The following is a 14,799-nucleotide window of genomic DNA, read 5'->3' as shown; positions in this document are numbered from 1 at the left end:
TCTTATCTATTCTTCCTCTTTCCCCTCCCCAAGTGTAGGAAAGCCAACGGGGCAGGTCCTTGGCTAACTACATTTACCTTTCTCTCTCTCTTTTATCGATGTTACGTGCCATAAACTCTCAAGTTGCAGACAGTGCGACTTATACAGAGGAATTTCTTCATGTGACCTTGACTCTCAGGCTTGAAGTGCGGCTCTCTCAAGAGGATGGGCGCACCAGCTTCTCTTTCAAATGTCTACTGCTGTTGCGACGTGCAGCCGTTTGTTAGTTTGAAGACGCGATAGCGACCTGGACATCTACGCACCACGCTTGCCTATCACCAACACGGACACCTAGTGAGACGCCCTTCAAGAGTATATATATATATATATATATATATATATATATATATATATATATATATATATATATATATATATATATATATATATATGGAAAACGCTAAACTATGTTTTGATATATGTTACGTTTTTAATAGGCAGAGGGTGCGACGGAAGGTTCCTATGGGGGTTGCATGCAGAGGTCATTGCACAATGCAGATTTAAAAAGACTTGCCGACACTTGTGGTAATGAAGCAACATACCTAGTCATCAAGTTTAGCACAGAGAAATTGGAAATTATAGTATTTATTGAAGAGACGAGTAATGACGTGATGTCAATTCAACATCAAGATCCATTACTATAGGCAAACATATAAAGGCCTGGGTGTATGCATAAACGAAGGAAAAAAATTAAATTATGTGGTTTTACGTGCCAAAACCACTTTCTGATTATGAGGCACGCCGTAGTGGAGGACTCCGGAAACTTTGACCACCTGAGGTTCTTTAACGTGCACCTAAATCTAAGAACACCAGTGTTTTCGCATTTTCGCCCCCATCGAAATGCGGCCGCCGTGGCCGGGATTCGATCCCGCGACCTCATGCTCAGCAGCCTAACACCATAGCCACTGAGCAACCACGGCGGGTACAAACGAAGGAAAGACCTGCTTGAACACACAATAAGATATTGTTACGACGTAGGCGAACCTCAATGCAGGTTTATTGTGGCATCAATCATATCGACACTCCATGCGCATTTCTGCCGTTACCGCAGGCGTCGCCGTCGCCGTGAGCTTCTGTATAAACTCCAAGGGCGATAACACCGTCGTCACAACGTCGTATGCTGTATGTGCGCGTGAAAGCGTACGAGGGTGAGTTGGCGATCACTGTCAATCGCGTTTGCCCGAAGGAAGAAAGCGGAGAGCAAACGCGTCTTGCGTCGCACGAAAGGCTGCGGGGTATACGCGGGAGCGAGGGGCGTTATGTTCCGGCAGCAACTGCGCATTGCCCGACCGCGCGCAAGGGGAACTGTCGATCGCGGCTCGATTTTGCGCGCCATATATTGAGGAATGCGGGCAGGCAGCGTGGGAGTGAGGGTGGCATCTTCTACTCCGCCAACAAGCGCGTTATTTGCACTGCCACGCGCAGTCGCGCGCGCCGTATCTTGGAAGCGATCTGTAGGCGGATCATACCTTTGTGCGCGCTACTTTCTCGCCGCTCTCGCGTTCAAGCGATAGACCACAAGGTAAATATACCTGGTAGCAGGGGCGTAGCCAGGGGGGGGGCTTATGGGGCTTCAGCCCCCCCCCCCCGAAATTTTTTCGTGCTGTCCATGCACCGCCGACCAAAGCGACCCCCGGCGCCGGAAATCACTCTGGATTTTGTCTAGAATGTCTTTTTGACGCTCGAAAAGACATTTAACCGCGAAGATTGCAAACTCGGGCTGGATTTCGTGGCAACGCCCATACACCGGGAGTCACATAACGCCAAGCAGTCCCATCCGAGCACAAAGTTTCAAGGGCGCTTTGATGGTGAGCGGGCTCGCCGCGGCATATCACTGAGGCCACGGAATCTATGGAGCGCATGGATATCAATTGCGAAACTTTATGGGTATAAATCTCATAAGCTCTTGATGTGAAAGGTGCACTGACATTTCCAAAGTCGTGCTTTAGATTTTCAATTGCGGAACTTTGTGAGTTTAATATTGTTATAAACATTTGAGGCCAAAGGTCTATTGATTTTTCTAAAGTCTTACATCGGAACATACAACGAGACAAGCCAAATCAACACACTAGCAGACGAGTTGACAAAGCAGGCAGCGAGGTCCAATGAGACGAAGCGTTGGGGTGGTTCATTTGTGCCGTCATGTCACGTATAAAAATATCAACATTTCTTTTTTAACCTACGCCAGAACATGACACTAAAGACAGCCAAAGTAACTACGTTCTTATTTATTTTTTTCTACTTTGACTTTTATTCGCGAGGACACACTGAGCCTCTTCAATTTTTTTTTTTTTGTTCTCGCTACCCTACCCGCGGGCTGCCAGAGCCAGCCAGAGCGCATACGTTTTTCTCGTATGGCCCCGACCACCGTGCAGTGCACTTCGGTGCGCGTGCGGTTTGCTCTGGCCGAGTGGATTTTCACTGGAGAGGGTTTTGGACGCTTTCTGGCTAGCAGGCGAGAAAAAAAAAAACAATGGTCGCTCGCCGCCATCACTGTGGGGACTCGAAGGATTGCACCGCATTCCTTGAGCGGAACCTTTCCGGAAAGTCTTGTTTCGCCGCTGTAGGATACTGAGCAGTATGCGTATGGTTCTCAGTGGACCAAGCGTCTCATGTTTTCTTCGGTATTCCTTCCGTAGCCCCATTAGGTGCCCGAAGTAGGCATTAGGTTCTGGCCAACATACTTTCCTATGCGTTTCGTATGTTTCGTATGTTTCGTATAAAGTCCAAGGGTGATAACATCGTGACCACGCGCTGCATGCTGTATGTCCGAGTGAAAGCGTAGGAGCGGAGGTGGAATGGGTGAGCCGACAATGGTGGCTCAGTCTTGTGTGCGCAAAGGAGAAAAGCGGGGAGCAAGCACGCCGCCTTCCATTGCGCGCAATACATCGGGGGGAGTGGATGGAATGGGGGCGGAATCTAGGATTCTGTGAATCTATGATTGTGCAACATGTTTATGTGCCTTGTTTGACGCATTATATACAGTTATTTCTTCTTACATACATAGACTCATTGGATACTTATACGTATACTTAAATATCTTGTTGCGAGGTTTTGTGTATACATGCAGTGAACTTTGTTTCCAGTGACACTTTTTGTCCTTTATCAAGCCGTATTTTCGCATTTGCATATCCCATTGTATCTTTGCATTTCTAATGTACGAGGGCGAGTCAAATGAAAGTGAGCCTACTCTAACCGCGCAATAATGGTTCGGTTCATTATCTGCGAGGCATGCGCGCAGGAGAACGGCATGTCTCATTTACAAAAGTGACACGCAGGTGTGAAGATAAATGTTCTTTAATGCTCTCATACACTGGGTTGAATATGGTTGCGTCACATAATGGACACTTCAAAAGTTGAACAGCTCGGTGTCGCGAAGTTTTTGACAGCTGAAGGTGTTTCCAAAACAGAAACTTAATCACCATATGACTGCTGCCTACGTTGAACACTGCATTTCATTGACCACTGTGAAGCGTTGGAGCAAACGGTTCAAAGGACGTTGCAAAGACATTCCAAGACCGGGCCAAAACCATCGTGCAATCACCCCCCACACAATTTCAAAGGTTCATGAGCTGCTGAAACAAGAACGGAGGATAAGCATCGATGAGCTGGCAGACCATCTAAACATCAGTCACGGTTCGGTTCACGCCATAATTCATGAGCTTCTCGGTTATCGGCTCCTTGGTGCGCAATGGATCCCCAAGATTTTTATCCATCGCGAGAAGACGGAGAAGTTTCGCGCTGCCTTGACTCATCTGATCGGGTATCACAATGAGCATGACGACTTCTTGTTTGCAACTGTGATCGGGGACGAACCTTGGTGCCACTACTACGAGCCTGAAACACTACGGCAAAGCTTACAGTGGAAACATTCGAATTTACCACGCCCAAAGAACGTAAAGGCCATCACTTCCGCTGGAAAGGTGTTGTTGACTTTTTTTTTCGATCGACAGGGTCCATTACTGATAGAATTTGCTAAATCTTGAGAGGCTATCAATTGTTTCCGATATTGTGAAACGCCAGAACGGCAGCGTGTCGCTATCAAGAACGAACAACGTGGAAAATTGACGAATGGGGTCATCTTGTTCCACGACAATGCCTGTCCCCACGTCGCTTATGTGGTTAATACAAAACTGGCAAAGTTCAAGTGGGAAACGCTGCAACATCCGCCATACAGCTCAGACCTGTCACCTTGCGACTTCTACATTTTGGGGCAACCGAAAAAACAGCTCAAGGGAACCAGATACAGACTTTTTGAAGCAGCAACCCAAGGAGTTTTATAAGACGGGAATCACGCAACTCGTTAGTCAATAGGACAAATGTCTAAATTCTCATGAAGACTACTTTTAAATAAAGTACTCCGTTGTTGGCTCATTGCCCTCATATATCTTGCAGAACTCCTGCTTTTTATACGTGCTCTCTGTCGCGACTATAACTTCGGTGCAATTACTCACGATACACGACAAGGGACAGCTACTCCTGCGTAATACATTGGAACAAACGACAGCGTCATTGAGATTTTTCACTGGCCATTGCATATATACAAGAATGTGAGCACGGTTCTTGAATGACAAAGTTTCATTAACATATTTGCCCTCAACTTGTTAACTTCATTGCCTTTTAATTTTTCATATCAGCGGCATGCACTGCTTTCCTGGTTTCGAACTGATATAGTTCTAAAGTTCGTGTGATATTTTCTTTACTTAATAAATAGACAAAAAACATGGAAGCATTGACGTCAGTTATGTTGGGCATAATTTTTGGCACATACGAGTATAATATTTTACGAAAAAATACACATTTTACTTGTATTTACAGTGCGTAGCTTTCAAAAATTCATTTGCAGCATCTTTGGCAATGACAATGTAGTTATTATTCATGTATTGGATCCCTCGATAAATTGTTTAAGAGGAAGCTTTAGCTCGGGCCCAATCCGACGCGGCCTATTCAAATACTTGTAAAACGCAGAAACGCTTTTCTGAGATAATCCTGCTAATCGCTTTTATTGAAATTGGTTGCATTTGAGAGCGAAAGTTAAATCCTAGTGTCTGTTGGAAACAGAACTTCGATTTAGGGCCTGAATTTTGTTTAAAATATTTTGGAAAATTCAAAAGTTTGTAAACGTCGTGCTTCTATTTTCTCAAACTAATAGCTATGCATGAAGAACAGATATTGTGGTTCTGTAAACGGCATTTATTATAACAGTCAAAGCGGACAAGTTTGCTGTGTCAATTTGTATCTTACGTGAATTGGTTACGTTGTGTACAAGGGTTCTGCAAAAGCCGTATTTCCACAATACTGGATTTTTTTTTGAGATTCATGTGTAACATATCTATTTTGTCCGCTGTAGATGTACTATTAGATGCAATTCACAGAATTGTGATATCATTTTTCATTGTTGAGTCACGGAGTTTTAAACTTGATAGTTTCGTTTTCTGAAAATTTTCAATATTGGCCCATTTTTCATAAATAATTGACCACTTAAATGAAAAATTAGAATTCAATAGTCACTACAATTAAACTTTTTCTTTTAAATGCAACAAACCTCCTCAAATTTGGTTAAGTGATTGCAGGGAAAAACGAATTCCCCTTCTAAATGTACTTAAATAGGAGCACCCGAGCTAAAGCTTCCTCTTAAGGAGGAGGCTGAGCTGCAACGTGCAGCTATATATATATATATATATATATATATATATATATATATATATATCTTGGGCCAGTGGCGTAGCCCCCCCCGAACAAAATTTCTGGCTACGCCACTGCCTGGTAGCGTAGCTTCCATAGGAGCCCATACGTTCAAAACATGGCGGTCCATCGGCGGTCCATGGGGCTTAGCGCCATCTGTATGTGGTGGAAACACTTCCGGCGGAAGAAAAAATATTGTGACGCCATGTCCGTCGAAAGCAGAAGTGACGTCATTTTGTTTTCGAAGGCGCGACATTTGTTTTGTTGTCTTTCCTTTGGAGCTATATATTCAAATGCCCCGCCATTCGACTTGATGGGCGTTTCGAGCTTTCAGTGTAGAAAGCGATGCAGGAAAAGCCCAGCCGTACGCTTGTCGAAATCGCATCTCTGCACAGAACATACTTTCTTTGGAGGCCGACGAAAGCTTTAGGTGTAGAGTGCTGATCCTATTGTCGGATGCCAAGCCCGTCGGCCAGCGCAGTCGCACGAAAACAACTACACAATTATCTGGCGGTAGTAACTCACTACTTTTGACTGAACAGACTAAGAAGCGATGAAGCTACCCGCGTCACCAAATTCAAACAAACTTCGACAAGCAAAAAAGCACAAACGTTGAGGGGGGCGTATTTCAACAGGTGAACTTTACGAGTGCGCCTTTCTGCCCATTTCAAGACGTGCATTGCATTGCGAGTGATAGTGGCGTCAACGCCCCCTGTAGCGATGAGCGCTGAAAAGAAATGCATTTATTACTAGTAATAAAATAAAACTTGTATTTTCCTAACTCGTCACGAATATATAAAATTGACTACGAATTTTATTTTCGTTGAATGAATCTAACTGTGTCTCGTTTGAAATAAAAAAACGCTTTTTTCTTTCCCAATGCTTGTTCCCTCCAAACATAGTCGCGCTTCAATCGCTGCTCCCATAACCCCCCATGCTGATGTCGGTGACAATCTGTACTGAACCGCTTTTCGCCCGAAGCTTCGCGACCTATTTGAATCGACCTTGTAGACCACACGACGGTCACTCCGCTCGCTGCTGCTGCCGCGCTTCCTCACACCAGCGTTTTGACAGCGAGTGTCCGCGCCCATCGAGTGTAATGCGTTCAGGTTTGCTTGTGCACGCTGACACCACGCTTGTTAATTCAGTTAGTAAGCGAATGTTTCCAAGTTTATGCGGCCGATAAAACTACTATGATTACTTCGTATACCTGCCTACTAATTTGCTATCGCAATCGATGCTTCGCCGTTCGGGTGAAACTGTGACTTTTGAAACGTAGATCACCTTGGGGCTGCAGTAAACCTGAGGTGCTGCGATGAATTTGTAAATGAGCAATTGTGCAAGCGCTAACGCTCGCAAACATTATTCCATTTACGTAAAGTCAGAGATCTTGATGAAGTTTAAAGATCGCGAAATGTCGGTGGGTCGATTGCCGTTGGCGGCCAGCGGTAAAACCGAAGATGAGGCCGCGCAGGGGGACATGGGTAGGGCTTCTTAAAAAAAGTTTTCTCGGGCTTTACGAGCTGAACCACGATATGACCATGAGGCATGCCGTAGGGGGAGGGGGGGGGGGACTCCGGAATAATTTTGACCCTCTGAGGTTTGTTAACGTGCACCAAATACATGGCACACGCCGACGTTTAGGCATTTCGATCCCAATGAAATGTGGCCGTCGTGGCCAAGATTTCACACGCACCCTCGGCCACAAAAGCGCAACGCCAAAACCATTACACAATCATGGCAGGTCCTAGGGACTCTTTCAAGCCAGAGAAGTGTGGAGGGAAATTAGCTTTTGCACAAAGAATCAAGAATATGGATGATATCCAAGGGGTAGGGGGCTTAAATGCTGAAATACGAGGGTTGTTCTATAAAGGGTGTGACTGCCGCTCTGAAACCATTATCTTTGAAAATATTCTCAACAGGACGGGCCATGTGTCTGCTGTAGCTAAATTCAGGAGGCAAATCACATCACAACGGAATATGAAGATATTTACCCAGCAAGAACCGTGGCGAGCGTCCACCTTACAGAAGCGCTGCAACTTCAAAGAGGGTCAAACCAATAACGTTTGTAGAACTGGCGCAAAAGAACAGGAAAGAAATCATTAGCGCTGGGATTACTACAGGCATATGTGACTGTACAATATAGAGCATTATGTTTTGAGGAAGAGAAAAAATATCGAGAGATAGGGGAATGCTAAGCTGCAACGGAAGTTTTAAATCTTGGTTTGTTCAAGAATGGTATGTGATTATTCGTCGCCGCCTTTTTTTGCAAAAACAGATCGATAAATATCGTCATCAACAAATATTTATTTACGTTTTTTTCCCATACGTTAAATTAAAGGTTTTCACGGGATGTGTAAAGAAGCAATCCGCGTCACTTATTGTCGGGTTATGTCTCGCATTGGCGTATTACGCCACTTAAGGCGCCAGGTATTACTCCAAAGCTGTCGCTTGAATCATCAAGGTGACTTCATTTGTTTACCTAGCTGAACGCATTGTATTATTCGCATATGTTAATATATTTGCTTAGTAACAGAAACGGGAAATCATTAGATACATATAAAGGTTGGACGTAATAGTCGAGCGTATTAAGTGCACTGAGTTCCATGATTAGGCGGATCACGCAAAGCACCAAAGGCATGTCAATTAATTTAGAAGAAAGACGAAAGTGTCAGCACTGACTGTTTCAGTTACACGTTTCGATTTTCTCCGCTTCTTGTATTACGCGTGAGTACAGATGCATCTACAGCGATCGACGGGAGAGCCAGCAGTTCTTATGAATATTTTATATCATGTTTGCTTGATCACTTTTTTTTCTCATCCACGGCCATTGTAGCCCAACGCATGTGTAAAAAAAGTCAAACCGAAGACACACTGGAATTTCAGAGTAGTCATGGCGTCGTTTAAGAATTTCGCATAGACCAGTGTAGCCAGATATTGATCGAGTTAGCATCAGAAGAGTATGCGTGGCGCTGAACAGGCGTAAAAGATGCGTAAGTTTATTAAATACAATGTACCCGCTAGTGCTAGCATGGGTTAGCCGAATAATATCAACACTAACAGCTGATGTGCTAAGTAAGAATTATTGGTTGTGTCATACTATGCCGGAAGCCAAAAGCAGAGTCTCACATTTATGGCTGAATCCTTGAAAAGCCTATTTTTACCGGAAAGCTCTTAAAGGCTACTTTTCCCTCTGTCGTGTCCGTGCGTAGAGAAAAATCCCGAAGATAGTCCAATACAGGGCCAACCCGCTTCGTAAGTGAATCAGGCGTTAAGCACTCCCCATACGTGGGTCAATCCCTAAGATCACTTCAGAGCGATCCAGGCAGCAAGTAGCACCTGCCATGTGCTAAACCCGGACCTTGCATCTTTGCAGCATTTCCCAGTGAGCGGATCAACACGGATCGAGCGTCGCCGTGCCTGCTGAATCCTCTTCTGACGGCGCAGCTGTGAGGCATATCTACGAAAGATTGCTTAAGAAGAGAGTGACTCAACTGGTGGCCTACGACGGACCTATCACCCGAACGGCTGATCGCGCTGTCACCACAGCAGCTGGTGCGCGCAGCGGCTATTCTGGCAAACGACGCACCTTGGCTTTGCTATAAGAGCCCTGTCTGGATGGAGCCAGCATCACTTCAGAGCGATCCAGGCAGCAAGTAGCACCTGCCATGTGCTAAACCCGGACCTTGCATCTTTGCAGGTACGTAAGCGTTCAAACGTTCATCTCGAGTTCATATTATAGCTGCTGGATCGCTCTGCATTGTTACATTGTTGCTCTGTTGTAGGAAAATTGTAATGGGTGAAAATCCGCTGAAATCATTTGGACAGGTTCTTGCGGACAAACCGCCGGGTACCATTAAAGAACTAGCTAAAGTGTTGGTTGACATAACCTCAAAGCTGGAAAGTATAACAACAAGCATCAGAGCTGACATAAGAAGCTTAGTAGCAGACAACAAACAGTCCCAGAGGGACATGCAGGACATCAAGACATCCATGGATGTCATGAATAGGACATTTGAGCAACTAAGGACTGACGTGCACAACGTGCACCGCGAACTATCAGAAGTGAAACACAAGCAGGCTAGTATTATTGGCGATGTGCACCAGTTGCAGGGGGAAGTGAGGAAAATGCGACAGGAAATAATCGAGCTCAAGCAATACAGTCGTCGAAACAACTTGGAAATAAGAAATGTTCCAGTGTCGGCAGACGAATCGCTGCCAGACATGATGCAAAACATAGCGACTTGCTTGAAGATGGAACTTCGTACCGAAGATATCGATGTAGTGCATCGTGTTCCGACCAAAAACAAGGCTCAACAGAATATTTTGGTAAGGTTTACATCCATTGCAATCCGAGACAAAATGATAAGGAATGCCAAGAAAGAGAGATTGTCTACATCAGCCCTTGGCTTCCAACAGAATGAGCCCATATTCATTAATGAACACCTCTGCCAAGAGAATAAGATTCTTCTCGCAAAAGCTCGCCAAGCGAGAAGAGAGAAAAATTGGAAGTATGTATGGGTATCGCAGGCCAAAATTCTAATGCGGAAAACCGAGAATTCTCGTGTCTTGCACATCATTTCTGAAGAAGACCTGAAAAAGGTAGTTTAGAGCCTCTAGTGCTACGTCTTGTTTGCCACACCAATCATGGCGTTCTCAATCCGTGATGTTGAACGGGAATTCCACAAAACCCAGGGTATATCGATACTTCACTGTAACATTCGAAGTTTTCGAAGAAACAAAGATACATTGTGTTCCTTTTTGGCACAGCATAATTTTACCTTTGATGTAATTGGCTTAACGGAAACTTGGTTAAAAGAAGGTGAGCACATCTCCATTCCGGGATACAGTCTTGTTAGCAATCCCAGGAGTACAGTATCTCGTGGGGGTGGAGTGGCTCTACTAATCACGCAGACAGTACCCTTTAGGATAATCACCAATACTGAAATAAGTAACAATACGGTTGAATCTCTCTTTGTTCTTTTAGATTCAGGCATAGTTGTTGGTACAATATACCGTCCACCAAACTCGAGTCTGCCCATTTTTTATCAATCGTTGGAATCTATACTTTCCACCCTAAGCAGTAAAAGCTATGGTACCATCACTATTGTTGGCGACTTTAACATTGATATCAGCAAAGACACGAATTGTGAATACACGCACCTACTGGAATCATACAACTTCAAAAATACAATCCAAGAACCTACTAGATTGTCACCAAGTGCATCTACAACTATAGACCATGTATTGTGTAACAGTGATAACACACATTCTGGCGTATACGATACGATCGAGTCTCACGGACCACTGCCCTATTTTTGTGTTATTACACAGCGCAAATAATACCATTGCAAAAAAGACTATCTTGGCAAAACGCAGGATAAATTACAAAATACTGCGACAAAAAATTAAAAAAAAGCAATTTCAAGATGAATTTAGCAGTGACGCTCATATCGAATGCGCAAACTTTACAAATGCATTAGCCCACATGATATCTCAGAGTACCACATATAAACAAAACAAACACGAGGAACCTTTGTGCCCGTGGATGAATAACACCATACTTACAGCAATAAAAGAAAAGGACTGGTGGTACCAAAAATGGAAAAAACATAGAGATAACACCTATTATTTGCAAAATTATCGAATATCTCGTAACCACGTAGTAGCTGTTATCCGGAGGCGGAAAAAAGAATACAACGCATTCTTAATAAAACAAGCACAAGGCAATACCAAAAAAATGTGGGAAGTTATAAAAGCAGTAATTGATAAACCAAATAAAAAACCAATCGCTCCTGATCATGTCGATGCCAAGTGCGCCGACACTTTCAATGCGCATTTTACTAGCATTGGTCCAAAACTAGCGGAGCGTATTCCAGTTACTGAAAGCAATGTCGATTGCCCCATCATCCATGCATGTTTTTCCTTGGATCAAGTGGACGAGCATACCATAACCTCAATTATATCAGGCATGCCTTGCTACAAAGCTACTGGCCACGATGGCATTACTGTAAAAGCATTGAAAGACAATATGGATATTCTTGTGCCAGTACTCACTAAAATAATTAATAACTGTATAAGCCGAGGCACATACCCTGATATATTAAAGATAGCAAGAGTTTCTCCTATATATAAAAATGGTGACGTCAATGACCCTGGAAGCTATCGGCCTATCTCTGTGCTTAGCATAATAAATACTGTATTTGAAAAGGTAATCGCGGCTCAACTGAAGCACTACCTACACGAAAACAAGCTTCTAACAGATTCCCAACATGGATTTAGAGCCAATCGATCAACGTCATCAGCAGTGTTAGAATTAACCAAGAGTATATACACAGCTCTACACAAAAACGAGATTGCCGTAGGATTATTTTTAGATTTAAAGAAAGCATTTGACACGGTCTGTCATTCCATACTTCTAAGAAAATTACGAAATTATGGTTTTAGCGAAATTACAATGGACCTCTTTTCAAGCTACCTAAATGGTCGAAAACAATACGTAAAATTTGGCTCCTTTGTTTCCCAGTATACTACTGTAGTCACAGGAGTTCCGCAAGGATCAGTTTTGGGACCCATACTGTTCTCGCTATATGTAAACGACCTCCCAACAATACTAAAGTCATCAAAATGTATCATGTACGCTGACGATACCACGCTATTATTTTCGGGTAAATATCCTGGAATATTGCAGAACACTGTAAACAGCGAGTTATCCAACATATCAACTTGGTTTGCTTGTAATAAATTAGCACTTAACAGAGATAAGACAAAATACATAGTATTCAACTCCCGTTATTCCAGGGGTGACACAGTTGGCATGCACATTCACCTTCTAGGTGGAACAATAGAACAGCTCGATCACATAAAATATTTAGGGGTATTATTGGACTGCAACTTGAACTGGCGACCACATATATCTAGTATATGCGCGAAATTAGCTTCGGCTTGCTATTTATTAATAAAATGCAGGGAATATCTTGACCTGAGCGTACTTAAAGTTGTTTACTTTTCCATATTTCACTCTCACATCACATACTGTTCTGAATCATGGTCTAGCACATATAAAACATACATAGATCCCGTTTTTCGTTTACAGAAAAGGGCCTTGCGCATTATGACATACACAAGCCCACATGATAATACTGACATGCTGTTCTGTCGTCTCCGTATATTACCTTTATCTCTGGCATGCGAAATGAAAGTTGCCATTTTGATTAACAATATCTTACATGGGAATCACTCATTATCACCAAGCCTGTTTATTACACCTAATCGCAATACAAGGGGTGCAACAAATATAAATTTTAACCTACCGATCACTCGTAACACGTATGGCCAACGACTACTTGAGTTTCATGGTGCTAAAATTTGGAATACAGTACCTCTTGAGGTAAAAATGGCTAACAATTTCGTGTCTGCTGTTAAAAAGCTATACTTATCAAAAAGTACGTGATTTTTTTGTCAGTCTGATGCTCCACCTGTTTTATACTGTGCTGGATCTATTCAGAAAGCCTAAACACTTCAACACAGACCCTTGCAAATGTGTCACTTCTACGTAGAATATGCTATCTCGGTTTTTTTCATTGTGTATGTGCATGTATTCTCCTGACAGTTTCTGTTTTATTACCATTTATTGATATGCACTGTTTTTCTTTTTATTGGTTTTAATTGTATGTATCCACCTAACTGTATTAGGTTGTATTATTAAAAAACTAGATAAGCACATGACATTGTAGCTGCTACTACAAATGTGACTATGGGCCTACACTAGCCTTTGGCTACAGGCCCAACAGTTCCTTTGTACAAATTATTATCAATGAAAAATAAACTGAATTGAATTGAATTGAATTGAATTGAATAGTGCAACGCCCGGCAGACCCGCGGTGGAGCTGCAGTTCACCATAACAGGGCCCACATGCACAGCTTCGCTGGTCATCCTTCTTCACACAGTGGAAGGGCACTGATTTTTTTCTGCATATTCTGCAGCTTTGATTACTTGATTCACGTTGCTCTGATTTGTAAATTGAAAAGCTGAAGGTGTTCATGTACCGCTTCTTGAAAAAGGCCAGTAACTGTTTATGATAACCATTCATTTATGTTTTGCACTCTAAAAACAGTTGCGCCCTTTGAGGTTTATATTTGCGGCTCAACAATAATTGTCATCTGTCTTGCCCGCATTTAATCGCATCTGTCTTGCCCGGTACTTCCAAGTCACGAACGGCATGCGCGTTATCAGCATGACAATGCATTCTCGACAGGAAACTCATGAGCGCAGCATTAAAAAAAGAAGGAAACGCAAGCAAGACATATTACAATCATTGTTGTGTAGCAAATATACACCACAAAGAGTGCAACTGTTTTTAGCGTGCGGGACTACTATCAGTGTATAAAGTACGCACTGCCGCTTCTGCGTGGACCAAATCGACCTGCAGTATTTTTAAAGGAAATAGCTGTGAAACCTTGCCCTTCATCGTGAGTTGGGTATGCATGTCGGTAGCATACGTGCTCGAGGATCACCGAGGTCATTGGAAAATATTAAAGAAGGCACCATGTGCCTATACTTGTCGACAAGATGATTATGAAAATGCAAGATTTGAAGATAATCGCAGCTCTTTCAATCACAACTTCTTCGCTCAGGCTCACCTTGCCAAAATGGCCCATCGTCCTCCCCACATCTCGACGCACGCAGTCCTTCACTCTTGCCCTCGTAGACTTTGCGATGCCGATTGTCACGTCACGCTGACCTCACTCTCTGAGGGTGAAAGTTTATAGGGGAAGGACGACCTCATCAGAGCACGCCCTCACTCAACCTGTTGCGGACCGTGTTGAGCCCTAGGTACGTGCCGCGTAGCTGTAGCTCCGCTTATATAAAATACTTAGGTGAAAAAGCGATAGTTATTTTAAGCATACACACTTCTCCCTAATTATTATAAGGACACTCATTGCATGATATTGGTTAACCTCCCTGCCTTTCTCTCATTTGCCCCCCACATCTCTCTCTCTCTCTATTGCATGACACAGACTTAACAGAGTTCATATAACTTTATTGTTCATTTGCCTTGCGAAAACTCCTAT

The sequence above is a fragment of the Dermacentor albipictus genome, chromosome 8, assembly GCF_038994185.2.
Source record: "Dermacentor albipictus isolate Rhodes 1998 colony chromosome 8, USDA_Dalb.pri_finalv2, whole genome shotgun sequence".
NCBI classification, from domain to species: domain Eukaryota; kingdom Metazoa; phylum Arthropoda; class Arachnida; order Ixodida; family Ixodidae; genus Dermacentor; species Dermacentor albipictus.
Note: the sequence above shows the minus strand (reverse complement) of the source record.